Source organism: Cherax quadricarinatus, chromosome 16 (genome assembly GCF_038502225.1).
Source record: "Cherax quadricarinatus isolate ZL_2023a chromosome 16, ASM3850222v1, whole genome shotgun sequence".
Classification (NCBI taxonomy): domain Eukaryota; kingdom Metazoa; phylum Arthropoda; class Malacostraca; order Decapoda; family Parastacidae; genus Cherax; species Cherax quadricarinatus.
Genome location: NC_091307.1, coordinates 13,218,470 through 13,245,191, shown reverse-complemented (window position 1 = coordinate 13,245,191; position 26,722 = coordinate 13,218,470). Strand labels below are relative to the sequence as shown.

Here is a 26,722-nt window from a genome sequence, read left to right as displayed (position 1 = left end):
GGGGTAATTAGGTTCGGTCTGAGGAAGAAGACCGACAGGGCTAATTCCTCAGACCAAGAGCCTCTTCACCACGCCAAGGAGCCCCCCTTGAAGAGGAGTGATGTCAAAGCCTAGACAAAATAAGAGTTTATCTTTTATAGTAATGACCATTTGTGAAAAAAAGCGAATCTATTATTTCTATTTTTCATCCTTTTATAGTAACGGCTATTTATGCAAAAAAAAAAAAAGACGAATCTATTATTATTTACATCTATATTTTCCTCTCTTCAAGATGAGGGGGATGGGGCCCTTGATCTAATGAATCAGAGCTGCTCCTCCCTTCCTCAGTGCAAAGCAGATTTAATACTCCTCTCTCCTTCCTAAAAATAATCCACTTTTCCTCTTTTCTATATGGTTATCTTTGGTGTGTTAGCGTGACAACTCCTCGTGCTCTATATTATGCTGCTCAATACTGGCGTTGTAAATAACAATTTATTGGGAGGAAACCAAACACGGAAGTCAGGGAACGACGTCGTTATCTCCAGTGTCCAGTCACATTGACACTTTCCACTTGCGACCATCGTGTGGCGGTGTCCAGTCACGCTGAAACTTTCCACTTGCGACCATCGTCTGGCAGTGTCGAGTCACATTAACACTTTCCATTGACACCCATCGTGTGGCAGTGCCCAGTAACACTTTCCATCGTGTGACTGTAGTCTATGACTCAGAGGAGTGAAGGTTTACCTGTGCCTCACCTCTCGCTAGTTCCAGGGACTCTAGCCCTCACGGTCCGATCTAACACCAGACCTTACCCAACTGATCAAGCCAGGCTGTTGGTGTTACCTGCACGCAGTCAAGCGTAAGCACCAGAGACCGGCCGATTATCACACCATATGTGAATTATCATGGGGGGAGATTCTAAATCATGAGTCATACAGAGCTTAGTTACTTGGAGGTTACCAAGGTTAAAGGAACGTGAGGGTAGCTCCAATTTCTTGGATAAAAGACCTTGGTGCCGAACATGTTCAACCCACTTATATAATTTGTTTATTACAGATTAAACATACGTATGTCCAAGCTTATTTAAGGCAGGATAACAAATAAAATGCAGAATAAAAGAATATTCTGCGTTCTTTTTCGTACGCAGCAAAATGCGTACGAAAAAGAATGAAATAGGTGAAGGCGAGCCAGTTCATACACTTCCCGCTGCAGAGAAATGGTATAAAATACCGACACGTTGGATAAAGAAATGCAGTATAAAAACGATCACTTATTGACTTGATAGTCCACAGTGTGGGAAAAACGTTGTCAATAAAGGATCACTTTATTCTGCATCTGTGTTTTATCCACTTCCCTCTGGAAGTTAAATTCACTCTTGAAGACAACCTACATACACATCCATACTAAGGCACTAACTAGAAAAGTACCGGTGTCCTTCCTATGCATGGTGTGAGTGCATCAAGTGCAGTATTGTTTACAATTATGATGACAAAAGACACAGCAAACCAAGCCTACACTAGGACAAAGTTTCACTCTGTTTTGGGCGAAATGTTGTTCCGATGAAATCTTTATTTGCAATTTGTATTTTTGTTTACATGGATAATATATATGCTGTTACCAGAGTCGTATCCAGGAGGGGACTGAGGGAAAGTCCCAGGTTCATCGACAGAAAAGGTTCCCTCCCCCCCCCCAAAAAAAAAAACAGATAAAACTTTTTTTTTCACACATTTTGGGGGAAACTCAAAAATAAAACCGTATATATTTCATTATATATATATATAAAAAATTATAAATGTGTTTTTTATTTTATTTAAAATTCTAGAGTGAAGTGCCAGCCCGTCAAAAATATACAGTCCAGTAGGCAATTAATCCTGTCCTGGCTGGCACTGCCAAAGCAAATGCCACGGCACAGTGCCATCCGTGGTGGCTAGTGTCTTTGTATATGAAAGTCCCATTCAACACCCCCATCGGCGGTGTGAAATTTGGCACTGTACAGAATGCCACTCCACACTGCCATCCATCACCAAGATCACTATCCACACTAATGGCTTCCCCGTGGAGAATGACACTCCAATTGCATTTATATCCATGTGAATTACCCTCAGAGCGGCGTTACAGTGGCACTCGTCCGGGATGATCAACTTTTACGGCAAGCTGGTAATGGATGAACGTGAGGAGAACATCACCCTCCTCCCTCACACACACACACACACACACACACACACACACACACACACACACACGCATCACAAACACCCATGACACACAACAATATACGCACACCAGTCGCCGGAAAGGAAGGCTATTTCAACTGTCAGTTCGCGTCGAAGGGACATTTCTAGCGCGACTTTAACGCAGATAAATCGAACGGATGTCTCTGCTTAAAATTAAATAGATCACACTGATCAGCGAGACTGATAAACATCATTGTCTGGGCAGCTTGGTAATAACGAAAATCCGTTGACATACAGTGGAGAATGTACGAGTACGTGTTTCTAAAAGTTAGTGAAGTGTAAAGCTCCATCGAGCAGAGAGAGGTTCCAGTTGCTCACATGTAACCGAGCTGAAATACAATGAAAGTGTTTGAAACAAGTCAGTGATGGCCATGCGTAGGAAAAGATCTTCGTACTTCTTGCACTGAGGCTTCTTCAGTTCAATACAAAAGAAGGTGGAGAGCAAGGAATCCCCAGCCTGGAGTCACTGTGTTAGTCCATCAATTCACCTCTCTCTGCACTAGACTGAAGAAACCACTGGCTGGCGAAACGTTTCTAGAATGAAAATACCTTAATGTTACTCAAGCGTCTCACTCTCCAACATGTCGGTTTTTTAAACCATTTATTCAAATTCTTGCACAGTACTCGCCAGGATAAAGAAATCCCTGACACGGATGTTATATATAACCATAACATTTAAAGAGGTGGACTGGTAAGCCAGCTGAAGGCCTCGGTCAGATGACCAAAAGCTCCAGCTGCGGGTCAACACATGACCGAGACCCACGTCAGGAACCACTTGCTCTGTTTCCTGACGAACCTTAACCTACTTACCTAACCTTTCCTAACCTTACCTTACCTAACCTAACCGAATGGATGCCATACGATGACCCGCTTGGCGGTGCCATCGGCTCTATACAGGGTGGCGATGCTGCAAGGAACAACTGCTGGCTAATACTGGGAAAATAACGAAGCTTTATAATGCAGCGACTAGGGGAACGAGACAAAACAGGGATGAATGACAAATATAAAAATGAAAGAAAATCCTAAGAAGCACTTTAGGTGAGAGACAACGCAAATAAAAATTGAAACTACAAAAAAAACTACAATACAATAGTACAAATATACAAGAAAATCACCTCGATCCCAGTGATATTCTCAAATAAGAAAACACGAGAAGAAATGCTGCAAAAAAAAAAAAAAAAAAACTCTGGGGCTCTCTCAAACACAATAAAGTTTTTCTAGAGTGAGATTTTGACAATGAGAACACTTCAAGACACTGAAGGCTAGCTCTCTTTCTCTCTCTCTCTCTCTCTCTCTCTCTCTCTCTCTCTCTCTCTCTCTCAAACACTTTTCTTCAGTTCTTTCGATGAAGTCTCAAAAATTTTGTTTCATTGGTGTTTAACAAGTTTGGAGAGGCTGGTAGTGTAACTCAAGCGCTGAGACGAGTGACAGTACAAGGACGGGTGATAGTCCAGGGTCGGGTAACAGTGCAGGGACGGATGATATTGCAAGGTCGAGTAACAGTACAGGGATGGGTGATGGTGCAGGGTCGGGCGATGTTGAAAACAGATTTCCTTCACAGTATTACAAAGCGGTGTGATACGACCTATGAAGCCGAGTGGGTAATTGTGAGTATTCATGAGGCGGGGACCGAGAGCCGAGACTCTAATCCCGTAAATACAAATACACGGGTACAATGTGAGACTTGAACCATGGAGTGACAAATAAAAGAATATAATACAAGACGAACCCCGGTTACAAATAAACCAGTACAAGTACGGTTGAGAGTACAGGCATCTAAGCCATGGGTACATTTCTCCACTCTCGTCACAGGTAATTAAATTTTCACATACTCACAGATGCGCCTCTTTAAAAATATTCATAAGAATTTAAACATTTACGACTAATAGTGTTGGACCGGGCGCAACACACACTGCAGTGTTAACTAATGGAGTGTGGACAAAATACAAGTATGCAGACTATGTCTTTATTTGGACAGCATTTTGCTCTAAGAGAAAGAAAACAAGCTTCGTGATTTGAAGAGCTCTATTCTAGGAGAACTTCATATCCTATATAAAGAAAAAAAGCTCTTTTTTAAGTGAAAATGCCTTGGTGTGTATACTTGCGTCTCGTCCACATACCTCTCAGCAATGTGACCGTCAAACCAATTAATAATGACGTTTACATTATACGCCATCAACAATAGGGTGTGTTGCATTCTGTCCTTGTGTACGTGTTACTACTGTGGCACTGCACTGCATGATATTTTTATGTTGTGCCGAGGAAGTTGTAGGTAGTGATGCATCTGAGATTAATGTGTGATGTGAATATTATGTACACAATGATAGAAAAAAGATGATGATTAGGTATGTAGAAGTGAGGGGGTTAGGACTATTATTTTCCAGTAAAAGCATACCTAAGAGAGGGATGTGTGATATTACCATGGTTGTTCAAGATATTTATAGATGAGGTTAAAAAAAAGAGTGAATGTTGTGATGTTGGGGAGAGGCATGAGAATAAAAGATAAATTTAATACAAAGTCACACTAGCTTTTTGCCGATGACACGATTCTTTTGGAAGGAATTTGTGAGGCTATGTAAAAGAAATTAAAAAAGAACACAGAAACGAGCAATATGACGAAAGTAATAAATAACATGCAATGAAAGACTGAATATCAGATCGGTGAGAGGAAATAAGGTTGAAAGGAGTGTTCAGATATTTCGGAGTGGACATGTCGGCGGATGAGTTGGTGATAAACGATGTACACTAGAGAATAGAAAAGGGAAAGAGGGAGGTTGGAACAATGAGGGATCTGTGGAGATTAAGAACTTTATCGACGGAAGTAAAAGGGACAATATACAGGAGTATAGTGGTGTCAACACTCTTAAATGGGTGTGAAACATAATATTTTAAATGTTGCAGCGAGAGGCTTAAAGTAGTGGAGATTTGAGGGCGGTGTGGTGTGAATATTAAACAGAGAATTCGGAGAGTGGAGATTATAAGTTGTGGGATAGCTAAAAGTTATTATTTAGAGAGATAAGGAGGACCTGAGTGGTTTGGGGACTTGCAAAATAGGATAAATCTGGAGTAGAGGGAAATAGGGGCAGCGGTCGTTCAAGAAAGGACTCGTGGGGAGATGGTTTTGAGTGCTAAGAGCTTGAATATCCAACAGGCTTGCGTGAACATGTTAGATCGGTGTGAAGGCAAGCGGTTTTTGTGACCTGATGTACTGCTGGAGTGTGAGCAAGGTAATATTAATGAAGGGATTCAGGAAAACCGTTAAGTTGGACAGGAGTCCTGGAGGTAGAAATTACAGTGCCCGCACTCTAGAAAGGTGAGAATGCTGAGGTTCGGAGGGTCAACTGAACTATGATGTCTTTATTAATGGTGGTATTTTTCTCACATTTTTTCATACTATTAGAGACTCGCTGTAAAAAAATAATTATAATTGACGCAATAGGCAGGGTCCGTGCAAACATTATGTGCGATAAAGTTGCGAATTTTATTGTAGTTTGCACACGCTAGACCACGGGTTCGAATCTCACACACTCCTTAAAAAAATTACAACCGTTCCTTACTTTTTTCATTATATATATATATATATATATATATATATATATATATATATATATATATATATATATATATATATATATATATATTATTATGCCCACGAACAAGTGGTATTGATAAATAACACCACTGCGATTAGCCAAGGACTCGAACCCATGCTGTTTTGGCCTGCCTCATGCTGGGCGAAAATTCATGAGGCCTTAATCCACAGGACCGTGGATTAAGGCGTCATGAGTTTTCGCATACCATGAGGCAGATTATATAATATATATATATATATATATATATATATATATATATATAAATTATAAATATATTTATATATATATATATATTTATATATATATATATATATATATATATATATATATATATATATATATATATATATATATATATATATATATATATATAAATATATATATATATATATATATATATATAAAATATAAATATATATATATATATATATATATATATATATATATATATATATATATATATATATATATATATATATATATATATATATAAAATATATATATATATATATAAATATATATATATATATATATATATATAATATATATATATATATATATATATATATATATATATAAAATATATATATATATATATATATATATATATATATATATATATAAAATATATATATATATATAAATATATATATATATATATATATATATATATAAATATATATATATATATATATATATATATATATATATATATAATATATATATATATATATATATATATATATATATATATATATGCAAAACAACCACTCTGAAAGAATAGAGAAATTCCAAGCGCATTCATGACTACTCACATTAACAAGGAACTATGAAAGTACAGCATCCAAGGAAGGTATATAAGGAGTCTGGCCAACACCTCACTATCAGATCCCACAACGATTAAACACCTGACGCGCGCCGGCCCAACTGGACAGGTCCTTTGCACAACCCACCAATAAACTATTCTACCCAAGAAAATTTTAAAAATTATTATTTGTCCAGTGTATTATTAAATTCTTCCCAAATTCTATTAATTATAAATGGATCTAATTTATATAAACCAAAGGAAATATTCATATTATTGTCAAAACTGCTTTTTATGAAATAAGATTCAATTATATTCCTGTCGACCATGGACTTGCTTGATACTACTTTCTCAACTTTTTGAAAATCAATTGGATGGTTAAAATCTCTTACATGAATAAATAGAGCATTGGAATCTTGTCCAGTTCTAATGCTATATTTATCTTGTTTTAATCTTAATTCGAGATTTTTACCAGTTTGACCGTAATAAACTTTATCGCAAATTTTACAAGGAATCTTATAGACACATCCATCAGCATTTTGGCGGGAATTGTTTATCAAAAGTTTTTTTTACTGTATCAAGATTTTTTAATACAACTTTAATATTAAAAGTCTTAAGAAGAGAAGGCATATCAACCAAGTTTTCATGGTAAGGGAGAACCAACATATTTTTAGTTGAATAAGGCTGGTTGTCCTTTTTTGGATTGTAAAAAGTATTTCTAGCAACTTTAAAAGATTTATCAATTACATTTCTTGGGTATTTTAAATCATTACCTATTTCATAAATTTTGGATATTTCCTCATCTATGAACTCAGGACTACAAATTCGTAAAGCTCTCAAAAACATTGATGAGAAAACAGACAGTTTGACTCTATCTTGATGCGAAGAATAATAGTGGACATAGGAACAGTTATTTGTAGGTTTTCTGTAAATTTTAAATTTGAATTCATTATTACCCTTAATAATTAAAACATCTAGAAAAGGCAATGAGTTATTTTCTTCAAACTCAACAGCAAAGTTTATAGAATGGGCTAAGCTATTTAATTTTCCAAGGAAATGGTGTATATCTACATTTTTGGGCATAAGACACAAAATATCGTGAGTAGTCACGAAAGCGCTTGGAATTTCTCTATTCTTTCAGAGTGGTTGTTTTGCATATTCTGAAATCACCTGTTTACTGTGATCTTAATATATATATATATATATATATATATATATATATATATATATATATATATATATATATATATATATATAAGTAAGGAACGGTTGTAATTTTTTTGAGGAATGTGCGAGATTCGAACCCGTGGTCTAGCGTGTCCAAACTATAATAAAATTCGCAACCTTATCGCACATATTTGCATGGACCCTGCCTATTGCGTCAATAATATTTTTTTTTTACAGCGAGTCTCTAACAGTATGAAAAAAATGCGAGAAAAATACCACCATTAATAAAGACTAAGACCCAGTATCGTCTCGTCATGTCAAATACACCGCTGACAAGCATAAATATTGAATTTGATTTCCATACTTGCAATGTCATTGTTGCAGCCACTCTGTCCCCGTTCTACACAATACCCGTTCACTCACGCATTCTGGTCTGTATACAAACAAATTTTCACAATGCTGCGAATATAACTTCACGGTTATTATATTAAAAAGAAGTATGCACTAAACCTGTATGGGTCATACAGCTATAACAGCACTGAAATTTGAATGTACAATACATACACTGCCCCAACTATATACCGCAAGATTATACTGGTTCATGACTGGTCATGGACCAGTATATTGGTCCATGAAGAGCGCATCGTCTACGCTGGTCCATGACCGTGCCCTACGTATGGTCCATATCTTCCCATGACATGGGCACAAGAGCTATACTGGTCCAAAACAAGGGTACATGGTATATGATACCAGCATATTCACTGTGAACCTCGCCTTTTATTGTCATCTAACAGGTCACTAGCCTAATCAAAATTTCAAGGAAGAAATATGGACGGGGTTACACGTGAAATAGGCTATCAACCGGTTAACAGTTACTGAGGGGCTAGGTCTATAGGCCTAATTTATAGACAAATAGCCTATTATTATATTTAGAGGAAGCACTAAAACCCATAGGTGTTATAAGCCTGGGAAATGGGAGGCAATCAAGTCAGATCTAGTTAAATGGTGGCCGAAGCCAGCATTAGAACCTCTCTTGATAAGATAAGTAGCCTATTACCACCGTTGAATGTTGCTGCAGACTATTAAAATAACCAATATTTCTTAATTATTATTTACACATTAAAATTTTTGCTGCCGCTTTAAACTCATTTTCCCCATAGACAACGACCCTATATACATATGCTTTTTCGTCGCTTCCATTTAAAAATTAAACACCTTACACTTGTCATCTAACTTTCTCGTAGTGAAAAGAACAATTAATGCATCAATACAAAGCCTATAATAAAGAATTAACTAATCGCTCCCAAACTATATTAACGACACAAAACAAGCTTGCAGGAAGGTTTTCCATAGTCAAAACATGGTTACAAGAGTGGTACGACAATGGAAGAGTATAGACAGTATAGTGAATTGATACAGTTCCTGGTAGGCGAAACCATCAAAAGAAAATGCCATAATAGGCATTGTGTGCCTTACTTGCATACCTACAAAAACAGGAGTCCCCAAACTTTTAGCATGAAAAAGAAAATTTTAAAAGCCAAATTTAAAAGAGGGCCGCATTTTGTAATAATTGATATTAACATTATAATTATAGCATTATAATATGGTAAAATAATTATAATGAAAGTGGTGCAATGTAAACAGTGTAGACATCACCGCCGCATAGCAGGTGCTACATGTGCTACGAGGATAACCCGGCACTGACCAGAAGTAAAGGTGGTTGAGGTGGCGACAAGGTTTTGGTGTAAGATGGCTTTACATATTTTGTAATTGTTGACACTGTGAAGTGTGGAACATACATAAAAGTGAATTCATAATATCATGTGAGGGCTGCATCCACTGCCTAGAAGGGTTACAGGTTGGGGACCTCTGTACAAGGGGATTCCATTTTCATAGTGATATTCTTTCTGCACTGATTGTACTCTTCAATTTTTAATCTATCGCTATATTAAAAATGAGAAATATATCAATATTTACGGCACGATATAAACTGAAGGGCACGCCACTGTTAGAGAGGTTTTACCAGGCGCGATTTTTACACCGGAGATTCTTACCATGATATATTTCAATATCCAATGAGAAAAATGTTTCGTTTGTAAATTACCCTGCATATATAAGTACATTTTGTACTTATGTATATACAGAGGTATCTACACACTATATATGCACATCATGTTTGCAGAGCGAGTGCGTACGTTTTCATTCGTTTGCGCGAGCTGCATAGTTTGGTTATATGAAGGGTTTATTTGGGTAGAATGTAATGAAAAAGTTATGTAAACAAACACCAATCATACAACTCTGCAACTGATAGTAAGCCAGCGAGCGTGCACACAACCAACACAAACAGCCATCACGCTACCTTGTGTACTAACTCAGTTACCCCCAATACATTTTCCCTTGATCTATACTTTTTTTTGTAGACTCTGGGAATGTATACTTCTCTATTTAACAGTATCAAACTTTTTTGCAACTCATCGACAACTGAAATGTTGCAATATATATATATATATATATATATATATATATATATATATATATATATATATATATATATATATATATATATATATTTTCAACAAGTCGGCCGTCTCCCACCGAGGCAGGGTGACCCAAAAAAGAAAGAAAATCCCCAAAAAGAAAATACTTTCATCACTCAACACTTTCACCACACTCACACATTATCACTGTTTTTGAAGAGGTGCTCAGAATACAACAGTTTAGAAGCATATACATATGAAGATACACAACATATCCCTCCAAACTGCCAATATCCCAAACCCCTCCTTTAAAGTGCAGGCATTGTACTTCCCATTTCCAGGACTCAAGTCCAACTATATGAAAATAACCGGTTTCCCTGAATCCCTTCACTAAATATTACCCTGCTCACACTCCAACAGATATATATATATATATATATATATATATATATATATATATATATATATATATATATATTTATTTTTATTATCACAGTGGCCGATTCCCACCAAGGCAGGGTGGCCCGAAAAAGAAAAACTTTCACCATCATTCACTCCATCACTGTCTTGCCAGAAGGGTGCTTTACACTACAGTTTTTAAACTGCAACATTAACACCCCTCCTTCAGAGTGCAGGCACTGTACTTCCCATCTCCAGAACTCAAGTCCGGCCTGCCGGTTTCCCTGAATCCCTTCATAAATGTTACTTTGCTCACACTCCAACAGCACGTCAAGTATTAAAAACCATTTGTCTCCATTCACTCCTATCAAACACGCTCACGCATGCCTGCTGGAAGTCCAAGCCCCTCGCACACAAAACCTCCTTTACCCCCTCCCTCCAACCCTTCCTAGGCCGACCCCTACCCCGCCTTCCTTCCACTACAGACTGATACACTCTTGAAGTCATTCTGTTTCGCTCCATTCTCTCTACATGTCCGAACCACCTCAACAACCCTTCCTCAGCCCTCTGGACAACAGTTTTGGTAATCCCGCACCTCCTCCTAACTTCCAAACTACGAATTCTCTGCATTATATTCACACCACACATTGCCCTCAGACATGACATCTCCACTGCCTCCAGCCTTCTCCTCGCTGCAACATTCATCACCCACGCTTCACACCCATATAAGAGCGTTGGTAAAACTATACTCTCATACATTACCCTCTTTGCCTCCAAGGACAAAGTTCTTTGTCTCCACAGACTCCTAAGTGCACCACTCACTCTTTTTCCCTCATCAATTCTATGATTCACCTCATCTTTCATAGACCCATCCGCTGACACGTCCACTCCCAAATATCTGAATACATTCACCTCCTCCATACTCTCTCCCTCCAATCTGATATTCAATCTTTCATCACCTAATCTTTTTATCCTCATAACCTTACTCTTTCCTGTATTCACCTTTAATTTTCTTCTTTTGCACACCCTACCAAATTCATCCACCAATCTCTGCAGCTTCTCTTCAGAATCTCCCAAGAGCACAGTGTCATCAGCAAAGAGCAGCTGTGACAACTCCCACTTTGTGTGTGATTCTTTATCTTTTAACTCCACGCCTCTTGCCAAGACCCTCGCATTTACTTCTCTTACAACCCCATCTATAAATATATTAAACAACCACGGTGACATCACACATCCTTGTCTAAGGCCTACTTTTACTGGGAAAAAATTTCCCTCTTTCCTACATACTCTAACTTGAGCCTCACTATCCTATATATATATATATATATATATATATATATATATATATATATATATATATATATATATATATATATATATATATATATATATATATATATATATATATATATATATATATATATATATATATATATATATATATATATGTAGATGTCGTGCCAAATATGTAAAAATGGTCAATTAGCAAGAACTCATTTAAAATTAAGTCCTTTCTATAATTTTCTCTTATACGTTTAAAGATATATTTTTTCATTAATATTAATGTAAAAATTTTTAATTTTGCACCAGAAGAATCTTAGAAAACTTACCTAACCTTATTATAACAAGAACAATTTATTTTAGCCTAACCCAACTATATATATTTTAGAATTGTTTACAATAATTTAATACTAAACATACACAGTGAAATATATTTTTTTCGTTAGGTTCAGAATGATTTTGGTGAAATTATTGCATACACAAATTTTCACTTGTCCTATATGGCAAGATGAGCGTTGCTATTTAAGCCAAGATCGCAAGTTCTGCCTATTCGGTACGACATTATATATATATATATATATATATATATATATATATATATATATATATATATATATATATATATATATATATATATATATATAAAATGCCTGCAGCATTCTGGGCACGCGGCCCACCGCAGGGGAGCTGGACGAAGTATTCGAGATGTAGCTCTGAGTTACCTATGTTGTTTTACTTTCTGTTGTATTTTTGTGAATGTTTGGCCAATGTATTTTGTCTTTAAATAAAACATACTTGAAATATAGGGGGTGGTAGGAGAAAATTCTCAAACAGCTTCAGGGAGAACCTTGAGTTTTCCCTGAAGCAAGTTTATTCTTTTCTCTGAGGATGAGGGTCCCTACGACAGTTCTAGAGGTGGTACCTCCCTATATATATATATATATATATATATATATATATATATATATATATATATATATATATATATATTTGCTTAGGAGAAAGAACTTCAGGAAATCATTTGAAATAGTACGCTGTACTGAGAGATATTGCTTACGTGCATGATAAAATCAACCAACAATCCTTAATAAGAAGAACAACAACATTATGGTAAATCGTAACTGATCTATCGTGCCACTCGAGACACGCCAACCCTTAACCTTATCCCTAAACCACAACCTTGGCACTATATCACAGTACCACAATCTCACCCACATCACGTGATAAAACGCGGAAATCGTCCTCCATACACTAATTCCGACAAAGGGTCCTGTGAAACTTGGCTGCTAACAGCCATTTGTGTTTCATCCACCTCGTGATCCACTTCATGGAACACTCAGTCTCCACATACACCACTGCAAGAATTGACGCCACTCTAGCAGTCACACCGGAAATACCCGCAAAATTCACTGACAGCTCCGGCAGGAAGAGAATATTCACACATCCCGTCATACACGCTGACACCCTATACATACAATTACATAATCCACTAAACCCGTCACAAACAATACACAACATGATAGGCCATCCTCGTCCTCATACATATATGGCAATCTTCTTGTGCAGGAGCACAGCTCTCAATGGCAAAATGTCTAGTTAGTTTAATATGTTTATTATGCACCCCATACCCATCCTGTGGGCGGTAGTCAAAAGATTACAGAGGTACATAATTGGTCCAGGGACTGGACTCCAAAGTTTTGATAGCTGAGCAAGTTACAGAGTTAATGAACTCACAATTTACAAAGGTAATGAACTCACAATTTACAAAGGTAATGAACTCACAATTTACAAAGGTAATGAACTCCAGGTAGGTCTGGTCACAATCATGGACAAGTTACGAAGGTATTTACAGATTACAGAGGTACGTAATGGGTCCAGGGACTGGGCCCCCAAAGTTTTGATAGCTGAACTAGGTACAAAGGTAATGAGCTCACAAGTTACAAAGGTAATGAATTCTGTAGAATGGTTACTTACGTTTATACATGCTACAATCATAAACAAATTATAGAGTAATGAGCAATTCACACTTCCACACCCGGTCACAACTGTAATGAGTTATTGGTGCAAATATTGATTGTTGAGTCACACACACACACACACACACACACACACACACACACACTTTAGTTTAATATCTTTATTATGCACCCCATACCCATCCTGTGGGCGGTAGTCAAAAGATTACAAAGGTACATAATGTCTAGCAGGTACTTTATGCTTGATTTCCTACGCACTGAAAAAATCTTCAGTGACTTCCATGTGCTCATCCAGTCATACAAAAGGCCTCACCCTCTGCATTGGTTTCATACAACCTAATCGGAACAGTTTCGTCTCTAGTAACATCTGAAGCCCCCTCAATAACGGCAAAGTTTTCAAACTCCCAACCTCATACCTCTCATACAACCTCCATATATTCTCCCCAGACCACCGTCCTTAAAAGTTCCCAAAAGATATACTAACCTCTTTCCATGTACACATAACGTCTTCCTCCTCAAATCTAATAACATAAAACATTATTCTTCCTTGTTTTAGCCACTCGCCGCGTCCTCCAGAGAAATCTTAATAGCGCTACATGAATCTGCCTTACCACCTGCCCCGTCAAAGGATATACCTGCAAGATATAAAAAGCCTTGCATAACAATGAAGTACTTAGAATAGTCTCCTTTGTTGAAGTGTATGTGTTCGAAGAAGTAAGCGCTTAGCCTTAGCGATATCATCCCAAACCTGCTTAGGGTTAACCTCGTGCGCTAGACCCTTTGTTGTTACTGAGTATCACAAATCTTCAACAGCCTCGTCTCCTTCGTTCACCCAGACCCATGATATTCGATTTGCCTGCCTTCAACTCTGTCGTCTCCCCATACGTCCTAGCTACATCTTGTAACTCAACAAACACTAAACAATCATTAATCGTTACCATCATCAACATATACTACGATAACTAGATACACCTTGGTCCCAAACTCTTTAAGGGAAGGGACCACCTGCCAACCAAACCTTCACCATCCAATAAAAAAGGGTCACGAAAACATGCAAACAATATTTGCGACACTGAGCAGCCCTACCTCAACTTCTTTCCCATTTCAATCTCCTTCTCAGCCTCACACTAATTACAACCTGATTCATCACTTTCCTGTATAAAGATTCCATCCACCTTACCACCACCACCCGAAACCATGCTGTCAAAGCACCTCACACAACTTCCTCCCCCTCTTCAAATAGAATTATAATGCCACCTGCCAATCCAGAGAACATAATTTCACTGGTGCTCCATTTATCCCAGGTGCCTTCCTCATTGCCAAAGCAATCACAGCCTCATATAACTCATCAGTAATGACACTTCCCTAACAGCCCTCGGTCCACCGCCCCCAACCTACTCAGCACATAATTACATACTGCCTGCCCTTTCCCTTCCGTCCCTGCTCTACTCCCGTCTCAATAATCCACATACCACATATCTGAATATATATCCCTACTGCCTCCATTGTTTCCAGAACCTGGTCCCCTCTGTATCAGAGCTGCAGGACACTTTCGCTTGAGGCTCTGCAACTGGGACACAGGTGGATTATTCCCTCCCCCCCCTCTCCCCAGAGAACCACTTCCAATACTGTCTGAATCCTCTCCTCAAGGAAATACTCATTTTGCAGGCCTCTAATTGAACTCTTTAATGCTCAATTTTCAAACTCCAATAGCCCCCAGCCCATAACACTGCCTTAAGTACCCCTCATAATTTAAAACCACTAACCTCATCGAAGTAATCCTCATGCATTTATAGATATACTTCTGTTTGATAACCTGAGCCTCTAAGTCTCACCACTTAATCAAACCTTTTTCTCTTCCTCATATCATTCTTGAAACCTATCCACAGCCTCAGCATCCTCACACTCTCACACTGAGAGTATTTGAGGATGCTAGTACGATGAGACCCTAACTGCAGTTTGATCCCATACAACTTCAGATCTTACTGCCAAATTATCCGAGAAAGTTATCGGGACGGTCCTCACCGATTTAGCATGCACTGCCTCCATTTCATACTTTATTTTTTTTTTTACAAATCGGCCGTTTCCCACCGAGGCAGGGTGACCCGACAAAGAAGAAATATATGCATCATCGCACACTCCATCATCGTCTTGCCAGAGGCGTGTCGATACTACAGCTCAAAACTGCAACATATATCCACCCTTACTTCTTCTGAGCAGGCACTACTTCCCACCTCCAGGACTCATGTCCGGCTGTTCTAATTATGTTTCATATTTTCCCTAGATGTAGGTATGCCGCACTGACAGATCCTGGAAGCCATATACATCAGTCTCTCACACATACCTGTATACCTCGCTCATTCAAAACCTGGGAGTACTGTCCTACACACCTAGTTGACACATGTTTTCTCCTCACCACACATTTCCAGTTTCCAGCTACAATTGCCACAGACGGCAACGACCTCAAACAATATACCAATTGGCCCTCTCATAAAGAATATCTTGCACATTGCTCTCTTCGGCGCATACACACTCAGATGTTACCAAACAGCTGTCAACTTCCACCGTCAACACACAACCACTCATTGATTTTTCTCATCTATGAATAATAAATGTTATCCCCCCACCCTCTGCCATAAACATAGCCACTTACCCTTTCAGACAACCTGTAAACATGTGTACAACATAACTAAGGATATGTAGGCAGCCCCATCCCCTATCCTTATAACTGCGTTCCTGAACCAAATTATAACAGGGAGCGCTAAAACCGTAGGGATTATACAGCGCTTGTGGGGGGATGGAAGGCTGATCCAGGTTCAATTCAGGGAACTGGAGCACAGATCCAATTCCCTAGATCAAGAGCCCCCTCACCAAGGTCAAAACCTGCCTTGAGGGGTCCTGAGCAAAAGCTACAGATACATCATAACTGCGGAATGTATCCCCTACTCAGAACCTCTTCGCATCTTCACACACTATTTACATCGGAATGTATCCCCTACTCAGAACCTCTTCGCATCTTCACACACTATTTACATTAAGAGTAAATAATGTAAGAACCTTTTGTCTTGGAAGTGCTTTTTGTCCTCCCCTTACTCGTTACCATACCAAGGATTGTACTTAGATTTTAAAGGCTTCCTGAAAGTTGCATGTGTCCGCACTACCATACTGGTAGCACTATTAACATTGGTCGCACTCTTTGACACTACGTTATTTCTACTGTTGACGTGAATATATCATCTGAATCAGGACAAGCCCCTACCGGGCAAGGCATCTTCACACCAATACCAAATACATCCTCCTAACTTACCCCACTTGCCGTTGAGCCAATCAGAAAACTCGTGTCCTTCGGCACAGTGGTAGGCTAGTCAATACTACATCTATTACATAATACACTCCTTCAGCCTTATTACAATTCTCGTCCCCTTGTATCATATCCTGTTAGTTCACATTCACTGTTGCAACCTTTCCTGTAGGCAATGACACAGGCACATCTCTATATTGCTGCACTTACACCTGATGCAACTTCACCTCTTTCACCTGTTAGCCAGCTCGTCCTTACTTCCCTGCTTTGAAGCATCGGGTGAGCTCAGTTTCTCCCGACTCGCCTCACGCTGGGGAGTCATCCTGCCTTGACTAATTCCTAGGAGATTCCACGTACAAATGATCATATGCCTAACAAATATGACGTCCTCTATCCTGTACACGTGACCATTACCTGCTTTCCAGTAGAGGACGGAATAATATACGACGGAATGGCGTGTCGCAGTCATTTTGAAACAGCAGGTGCCATCCTTAAATCCTAAGTAGAGGCCCCACAACCACTTGCCCGCTTCTGGATGATATTTATAGTCATACTTTTCGAGTATTATTATAATCAAGGGGGAAGCGCTAAACCCGGAGGATTATACAGCGCCTGGGGGGGATGTGGAAGGCATTCAGGCTTAATTCGGGGAACTGGAGCACAGATCCAATTCCCTAAATCAAGAGCCCCTCACCAACATCAAGGAACCTTCCTTGAGGGGCATACTTTTCGAATGCCCGCTGGACCAGCACCTCGTTAACCTTGAATTGGACATTCTTGACTTTGACCAGGGTGTACTTCCTTGAAACAAGACAGTTTCATCGTAACATCCTAGTTAAAATGGACAACTAGATCCTGGAATTTTCCCACCAGGTTTTCATATGCCTTTCTTAACAGAAGTCTTATAAATGTTCTTTTCACTCCGCTTAAGGATATATATCTGATGTCCGAGTAAGGAATACCATACCTAGCCTAATAGTTTCTCAAGGCTACACACCTACAGCGTTGACAAGCTTCACATATCACAACATGTTGCAAGACTGGATTATAGAGGATGCCGTGATCACAACCAGAGAGCTCTGCTAGTTCGCTCAGATCAGCGACTTGCCTAATGTAATCTTGATAACTGAAGCATAGGCTACCCCGCGACCTTGCTAATCAATACCTGCTTTCAGAGCTTTGTTTCCAGTGTAACTATGAACATAGTAATTATGCGCTGTTGTTCAGCACTTTACACACTAATACAGTTCCCGGAAACATTTTAGGTTGAAATACTTCTGTGCCTTTACAGTAACTATTTAAGTACTGGGAATATGTATAAATATTTGGGTGTTGAAAATAAGAATTTTTAAAAGAACAAGAGCTTGGAGAAACAGCTCCAACTTTTATTTTTGTATTTTGAACACCACATGACAAGGTTGAACTTTTTCGCCTGACGGAGGATTATGAACCTGCTAAATCGATATTCGGAATTTAAGACTGGTGAGAAAGGAGTAATTTCATGGTCTACACTTTACATGATCTGAGAAAGAAGAGTAAGAGGTAAGCAGCTCCTACGAACTGGGAAATGTTAGCCGAGGCACTGTGCACTGTAGGTAAAAAAAAAAAAAAAAAAAAGAGACGAGGTCCGTAGCCTATGATTTACAATAATATAATTAAATTTGTTTCCCTTGCTTAACGTAACTCTTTTCCATGTATCATATAACCAAAGGATGAGAATTTCTTTTATCAAACTAAAAACCCAGTTATATTTCTGATAACTAGGTTATATTTAAGAATTGAAGAGCGCTTTGGCCAGACACATCCAGCGCTCTTAGCATTAAAAAGGTGAATACAACTCTTAAGAACACCCAAGAGAAAACTGACCAGACAAAACTACTTTCATACCAAGGGGAAGGAAGAATTATTATTATCAAATAAGGCGCTAAACTGACAAGGGTCATGGAGCATGGGGAAAGGAAGAAATACCAGCAAAAAATTGGCTACGGGAGAAATATGTGCCTCAGCCTTAAACCGACGGTGTCATCTCAAGGTGAGGATGCCTGCTGAAGGAGGGCCAACAAACACGTCCTGCCGAACCTTGCATAAATTGCTTTTTGTTCATAAGGCTCACCGGACCAAACTTGTGCGAGTCTTTCATCACCCATGACGAAAATGTTTCTTATAACCCCCATAAGCCTATAACGTGTCATTTTTCCATATCGAAAATTTAAACCCAAAAATATTTCACTGTGAATGTTGTCCCCTCACAATTTAGAAATTTTATTAGCACACTTCCTTAAGCGGCCACTGCTTTCCTGTCTAAACATTTACTATAAAGTAAAACTAAACAAGAACATACCTTACAATTCGAGTGTTACAGTCCCATTGGTGATCTGTAGTCACACTCACCTGTAAAAAATGGAACTGATCAAAGTACCCTCTATTTACCCATGCGCATACCTAAGTAGAAGGTTATTTACAAAACTTCAAAATTGGCACGATGTAATCATTTTTTAACTGACATGCAACAGGATACATAATGACATTTAAGGACGAAGATATGAGCTCACCTTATCATATAAGCAAATGCACCTTGAACGTCTCTCCTTCCCAGGTCTTTCCACAAATGTGACAGACCAACACACTTCTGTCAACGTTTTAAACTTTTAATTAATATTTTAATATGTATGCATTTCTACACTGATTTTCAATGTTAAAACACAATTAACATGTTCTTTAATTTTACAAATAAGGTGGGCTTATTGCAATAGTAGGAAAGTAAGTTTCTTTATAGAGGTCACAGTTTAGAGTTAAGCAGATAATTACTCACCTGTCAGTTCATTACGGGGAACTGCAAGCTTCACAGCACTGCACTGATTAGATTGTAGATTTTGCAGCCGAAGCGGCTAGTTTACTGTGTACCCCATACCCATCCTGTGGACGGTATAGTCTATCTACTCCATACTCATCCAGTGGACGGCAGTGCAACACTTTCCGTATCACTGTCGCTTTCTGGTTGATTGTCCACCTGTTTTATTTCACTGTCTTCCGTCGTTGGCTGGTGACATCTTGAGTATTACACTCGCCTTCTGGCTGCCTCTGCACTGACTTCTCACCTGACTGCCTGAGGTAAAATAAAACAAGCAAAACTATTTCAATTAATTGGGCAGATCTCTCACTTACAAGTCAATTCCAGCATACAACCAAATGAATGTTCATTTACGCCTGTCCCACATGTCTTAACATTCATGTGAAAAAAATGACAATATCCTACCACACATCGTCTGCTTATGAAACCGAGATGTATGCTATGATTATTTTTTAATGCATTCGTGTTCCATTTTACAAAAAGTAATTTTTTCCCGTAAATTTAAAATCACCAGTTAATAAATCTGTGCTATTTATCACAGAAGCGGAGCAGTTCCCATCACCTCCAATATCTCACAGGAAACATTTACACTACACTCCTACAGCTGATTTACTGCTTAACTATAAACATCGTGCAACAATATATGCAACTGATTTAATGTCTAACTATAAACATGAACAATATACATAACTATTATTTGATTTGTTCTCCAGCAATTGCAAATTTCCACGAGCAGTTTATATTGTGTTAAGTGTGTTTATGTTTGACATAATAAAGTTTACAAAAATTTGTTTGCAAAACTTTAAAAGACAGTTAAGAAATATTGTACGAGTAAAGTTACATTAGCTACAAGTGTCCTATGAAATAAAATATGTATTTCGTGTTTCACATTTTGCAGTAGAAAAATTTCATAAAATTTATGTAAAGTATTGAATATAAATGTAGCAATACATTGTCTAATTTTAGGCTTATCATACAAGTTTATTTTATACATAAAAGATTATTATACTAAAGTTGTGTACCTAGATATATTTTGAACATGTCCTAAATCCTCATTAATTAGCATAGAGGTGTTAACGCTCCATTTATTCATGTGGAAGCGCTAAATCGGAAAGAGCATACAGTGCCAGGAGAATGGGAGGCGACCAGTTTTGATTCGAAGAAAGGGAGGGTAGCTCCAATTCCTGGGATCAGGACCAAACCTTCATGCTTTCAGTTAGGATACCTACTGCTACATGTCACCTGCTAGCTTGTTACTAGCGATTAAACACAGGTAAATATAGGTTAATTTGCTAGGTTAACTTAATAGTAATACATTCTTTCGTTGTTGTAATAGAGCAGAAATGAACGAACTATAATGGAGAACCGGTTGAACAATCCATAAATTAATGTACTATAAACTGAATTTCTATGTAAATTTTTTCATTAAAGTTAAAATGTATTTGATAAAATTAATGTGCATTAAAAATTGACTATTGTACGTTCTCCTGCAAAATAATTTAGGGTAGAGGAACTATTGTTGTTATATTGGTCGTTCACAAGTAACACTATCATGACATGTTCACCGAGAAGTGCACTTAATCCACTGTTATTATTTTATTTATTGAGAAATGCTAAATTCGCATGGGTCATAAAGCGCCAAAGAAATAGGAAGCAATTAAGTTTGAGCCGAAGGAAGGATAGAGCCAATTCCTTGGATCAAGAGCCCTTCATTGGTAATGAGGATATAAGGCAGTAGCCGCAATATCCTGGATGGAGAACTTTGAACTAGGAGGATAGGTCTTAATTCTTTGGATCAAGAGGCTTTCACCGGCATCAAGGGACACCCCCCTTCCCCTCCCCTGAAGGATTTAAGATCATAATTCGTTTGTTTTACTGTTTAGGGGGAAGCGCTGGATCCGCAGGGGTCATGCAGCGCTTGGGGACTATGGTAATTAAGTTCGATCTAAGGAAATACAGTTTAAGTAGAGTTCCATGGATCAAGAGCCTCTCGCCAGCGTCAAGGAACCTCTGGCGAAAAAAAATATGCACAGTACATTAAGGGGTTCGTTGATGTTGGCGAAAAAAATTGTACACTACATCAGGGGATCCTTGATGCTACCGAAAAAAATATGCACAGTACATAAAAAAAAATCGTCACTTACTGCAACACTTGATGGGACATTCAACAATAAGAATGATCACAAACTCAGCTCATGCGAGCTGAAAACATTCTTCCTGCCACCGCGTAAATGAACAAGGCGTCAAGGTTGGTTACTGTGCAGTCTATCGTCCACACGAGGGTCATTAAGACGACACGCGACCTGTACACCACCAGTCAAGAACACATTAATACCTAAAACAGGGACTCTTATCGTATATACACAGAGAAACGGACGGTGTCTGGAGGAGACGTCAACAATGTGTAATACACAACTGGTGGCGCTAGGTGGCGCACCGCACACAAGCATGTTGTGTATAAAACTTTACGAGTGGCAGGGCTCTTATTCCAAGGAATTAGGCCTGCCCTCCTATTCCTCGGATCAGACCTGATTGCCTCCCATTCCATAGGTACTGTATGAACTCTACGGGTTTAGAGGTTCCCCATTAATATGAGTTGATTATTACTGTCATGAGCGCTAGACATGTAAAGCATTCGGGTTCAATACCAAGGGAAGGGCAGCTCCAATTCCTTAGATTAAGATCCCCTAACCTGCATTAAGGAACTTACCTTGAGGGACTAGCATTTACAGCATACTGAAATATTCGATCTACCCTTCTCTTTCCTCGAATCAAATCTTATTACCTCCCATTCCCCAAGCACTTTATGACTAACACGGGTTTAGCGCTTCCTCATGTACATATAATGTTCACTGCATGTTGGAGCTTCACCCGTGTTCAGAGAGCTGTCTATAAATAAGCAACATATAAATGCACGATAACACTCTCAGAATGGGTTACAAATGTGTGATTCGCACGCTAGTTTAGGTTATTAGGTTTAAAATATATTGACTGCATGCGATCGTTAAAGCTGCAAATTTACCCATACACTAACATCAAGAATATTTATCATGAAATAGGGATTTGTGTAAACTCTCGGTGTATGTGCAGTGATTTTAATCAAATAATTTTTATTATAATGCAGCCTTAATAGCACACGTGTGGTGATAGGCTTTAAAATTAATATATTAAATTTTCAGTCGGTGATTTTCGTCTGTAATTCTCAGCTGCCTATATAAAATATATACAAAGAGAGGTGTGTATATCAATGTATATACACTGAGAGTTTAATTTAAACCCTTATTTTAGGTATTATTCGTTACAGGTTAATTGCGACGCTACCCAGAAGTCATCTGTGCACAAAGAGGTTATGTCTCTAAATGTATATACGCTGAGAATTTAGGGATTATAATCTGTTTTGCCTAACAGCATCCGGTTTATTCAGAGAGTTGTGCTAATGACCTTTTGTAGTGAAAGCATCTAAAACAGGAAAGAGGAGGTTAATTAGAGGTGGTTTATACTCAGCATACCTGGGCTCCCGCACCGCACCTGACGCCGTCAACTGCACCACACAGCATCCCGTCTGACGGCCTCTCTTTTGTGTTTATTTCATACTGACGTAGTTTCAATCTCCTTTATCAGAGTTCGCGACCGTTCGTTCATTCACAAACATCGGTATTAGTGAGGTAAGTGACGAGAAATGCATCTATATGTCTTGGAAACTGCGAATTGAAGAGGCGAGACTGGTAAACTGGCGGGAAGTTTCTTGTGTTGTGATATTTCAGCTTCTCGAGGGAGGCACACCTGCCTGATGCCAGTGAATGGCTCTTGATCCAAGGAACTGGATTTGTTCTGCCCTTGGATAAAACCTGAATGCCTCCTGTTCTGTAACTCCTGTGGGTTTAGTGCTTCCGCCTGATTAAAATATAAAAAAAAAACTGAGTTTCCTCAATGCCGATGAGGGGATTCTTTGATCCAAGGAATTGGACCTGACCTCCCCTCCCGTAAATTAAACCTGACTGCCTCTCATTTCCACAGGTGCTATATGATACCTCAGGGGTTGAGTGTTCCTCAGTGAATGTAATAATTATGAAAGTGAAATTTCAAGTACACGAGGCTGCTGTTTCTATGAAATTTGAGGCACAGTAGTAGGCTATACTGCCCCCTCAGTGGATGTGTCTTGATGTCGGTGTGGTGCTCTTGATCCAAGGAATTTAACCTCTACTCCCTTGGATCGAACCCGATTGCCTCCCATTTCCCCCAGGCGCTGTATAACCTCTACAGATTTAGCAGTCTCCCTGCCAGTGTAATGTAATTACAAAAGTAAGTCACAAACCCGACTGAAACCCGTGGGTTGTGCACGTCATGCGTATTTAATGCTGACCACATTTGGCTGCAGAGCTGCCACTCAGGTGCGTTGTTTATATGGAACTACTACAAAGTCACCTATTTCTTACTATAATTTTGGTGGCTGTGTACTGCTTCAAGTGGCTTGGGACAGGGAAGACATTTCCAAGACTAGCTATATATAATTGTACAGCTTGTTCCAAGCTCTATACTATAAATTAAAATCTTGATTGGAGGTGCACGGGTGGACTGCAGCCTTAGTGACCCCTCGTAGGTTAATATCAAGAACTATGAAATACAGAGCCTTATGTGTTTTTCTAGAGTTCTACACACAATAAAGCCTCATTTAAATTATACGGCGCATTTCTGCACTCCATTTTTAGCACTTAATGATTATAATACTAATACTAATTATCTGCTCTCCATTCTACAGAATAGATATACTGTAATCAATATTAATGGTATAAAATACTGACATCAGAATGTATAAACAGTAAATAATACATTAAAGAATATACAGGGGAGGATGGCAGAAATCCACTGATAGATTGAGAGCCCTGAAGCTCCTCTCTCCATTATGATATTGTATTCAAAAACATACATTAAACCCGTATGGGCCGTGGAGCTGCACTCATTTGAAAGACTCAGAATGAGGGAAGATATGATTAAATTATACAGGCTGAATATAGGTATAATTAAAGCATATTTAAATAAATAGCTAGAAACTGTGGATTCAAGTTGGATAAATTCAGATTTAAAAGGATTTAACAAGTTCTGGTTTGAAATAGTTGTAGATGAGTGGAACAATCTGCCAAGAAGAGAGATCAAAGCTAGTTAGTACCTTGGGTAGCTTGAAAAATACCCTGGTCATTTAGCGAAAAGGGATGGGTTAGAGAAAGATCTAATTCATATGATGCAGTAATGTAAAGTTCCTTTATTCTTATGTTCTTATGCATAGTCGATTTCTTTTTGATTATAATAATAATAATAATAATATGCATAGTCGATAGGCTTTAAACTTAATTAAAAGTAGTTTGTGCTGTAGCGCGCTACTTGCAATCAGTTAAGAAAAAATAAGGAGCTTGGGTAACCAGGCCCCTGTACAAAATCGCTCTCATGACGTTATGCTCTGCCATCTGAATGTTAAAGGTAATAACTTTCAGAAGCTACATTCATACCAAATGATTAACATTAAATTTTGACAAAAACAGTTCGATGTTATTCAGGTAAAATTAAGAACGTTTGAAGTTTAACCTCTGCCCTCACCCTGAGGGTAAGTTGAATAAACCTTATGTAAATTTTTTATTTTTTTTTTTTTGGTAAAATTTTACCCTTAAAGCAACACTGAATTTACGTAGTTAACCTAGCATATTCTAAAAATTTGCGTAACTTAATAGTTAACTCTTTCTGGTCCTTAAGGTGTAAGTTCACTTGATCCCATAGCAGTCCTTACTGGCTTAAATTTAGTGACAAATGTAAGTTATAACATCACACTATGTATAACATTCACTCACCAGTGTGAGTGAATGACCCACACTGGTTTGGTAAAAGGCAAATTATATTCGATGTTACCTCAGGAAAAGAAAAAGATGGAGCTTTCAAAACAGTACGTTTCAACATTAAGGTCTCAATTCAAGGACGGACCGAAACGTCGTCGTAAGCTCCTCTCTCGTATGTGCAGGTTATTTGTGTATTGTTCCAGTCACAGTATTGTGCCTTTTTGATTGTTCTTTCTCTCGATTTACAACTGTAAAACCATATCATCCATGTTGAATGTGCTAAGCAATCTACCCATACTTTCATATCCTTTTATGACCTTGATTGTGTTGTTTATCATATCTCCTCTTCCTCCTATTAGTCAACGTGGGCATTTCTAGTGTTTTCAGCCTTTCATTGCAACTCATTTTTTTTAGTTATAATAGTCGTTTTGTGGCTCTTCTTTGGACTTTTTCTAAATACTGCAAGCTGTCTACGAGTGTAATCTGCGAATTGTTAGTAGTAGAGGCAAGTGAAGTAAGACAGCAAACAGAAAGACGAACAATGAATGATCAGAAATTGACAATGATATGAGAAACCTCCGTTGTGACGTGATGATGTGCAATGCTTTGAAGCTCACAGCTAGCTGCCCTTCATTGTAAACTGAGGCAGCTTAATTACTTTCTCAGCTGTAAACTGTGATTTCCATTAATAATTTGAGACTATTACTGGTGTTTCTTATAATAAGCCCACCTAATGTTTAACATGTATAGATTAATTTATGCTTAGTTAACCAAATTTAAAAATTATATAGGCGTATACCACTTACCAAGTAATTAATTAAAGTTGAATCTTTG

General features: G+C 38.2%; 2 long non-coding RNA genes across 2 annotated transcripts in view; one reads left to right on the top strand and one right to left on the bottom strand.

Moving 5' to 3' along the window:
• Positions 1–1,808: 1,808 nt before the first annotated feature.
• Positions 1,809–22,466, bottom strand: LOC128688829 (uncharacterized). Its single transcript, XR_008407080.2, has 5 exons — positions 22,208–22,466; positions 20,025–20,318; positions 19,765–19,841; positions 19,554–19,603; positions 1,809–2,747 (listed from the first exon to the last, which is right to left on the bottom strand). It is a non-coding gene; the product is annotated as an uncharacterized lncRNA (long non-coding RNA).
• A 1,132-nt stretch (positions 22,467–23,598) lies between these two features.
• Positions 23,599–26,722, top strand: part of LOC138852761 (uncharacterized) — a 230,983-nt gene continuing 227,859 nt past the window's right edge. The window contains exon 1 of the long non-coding RNA XR_011392058.1: positions 23,599–23,728. This is a non-coding gene — a long non-coding RNA (uncharacterized lncRNA). The remainder of the gene's footprint in view (positions 23,729–26,722) is intronic.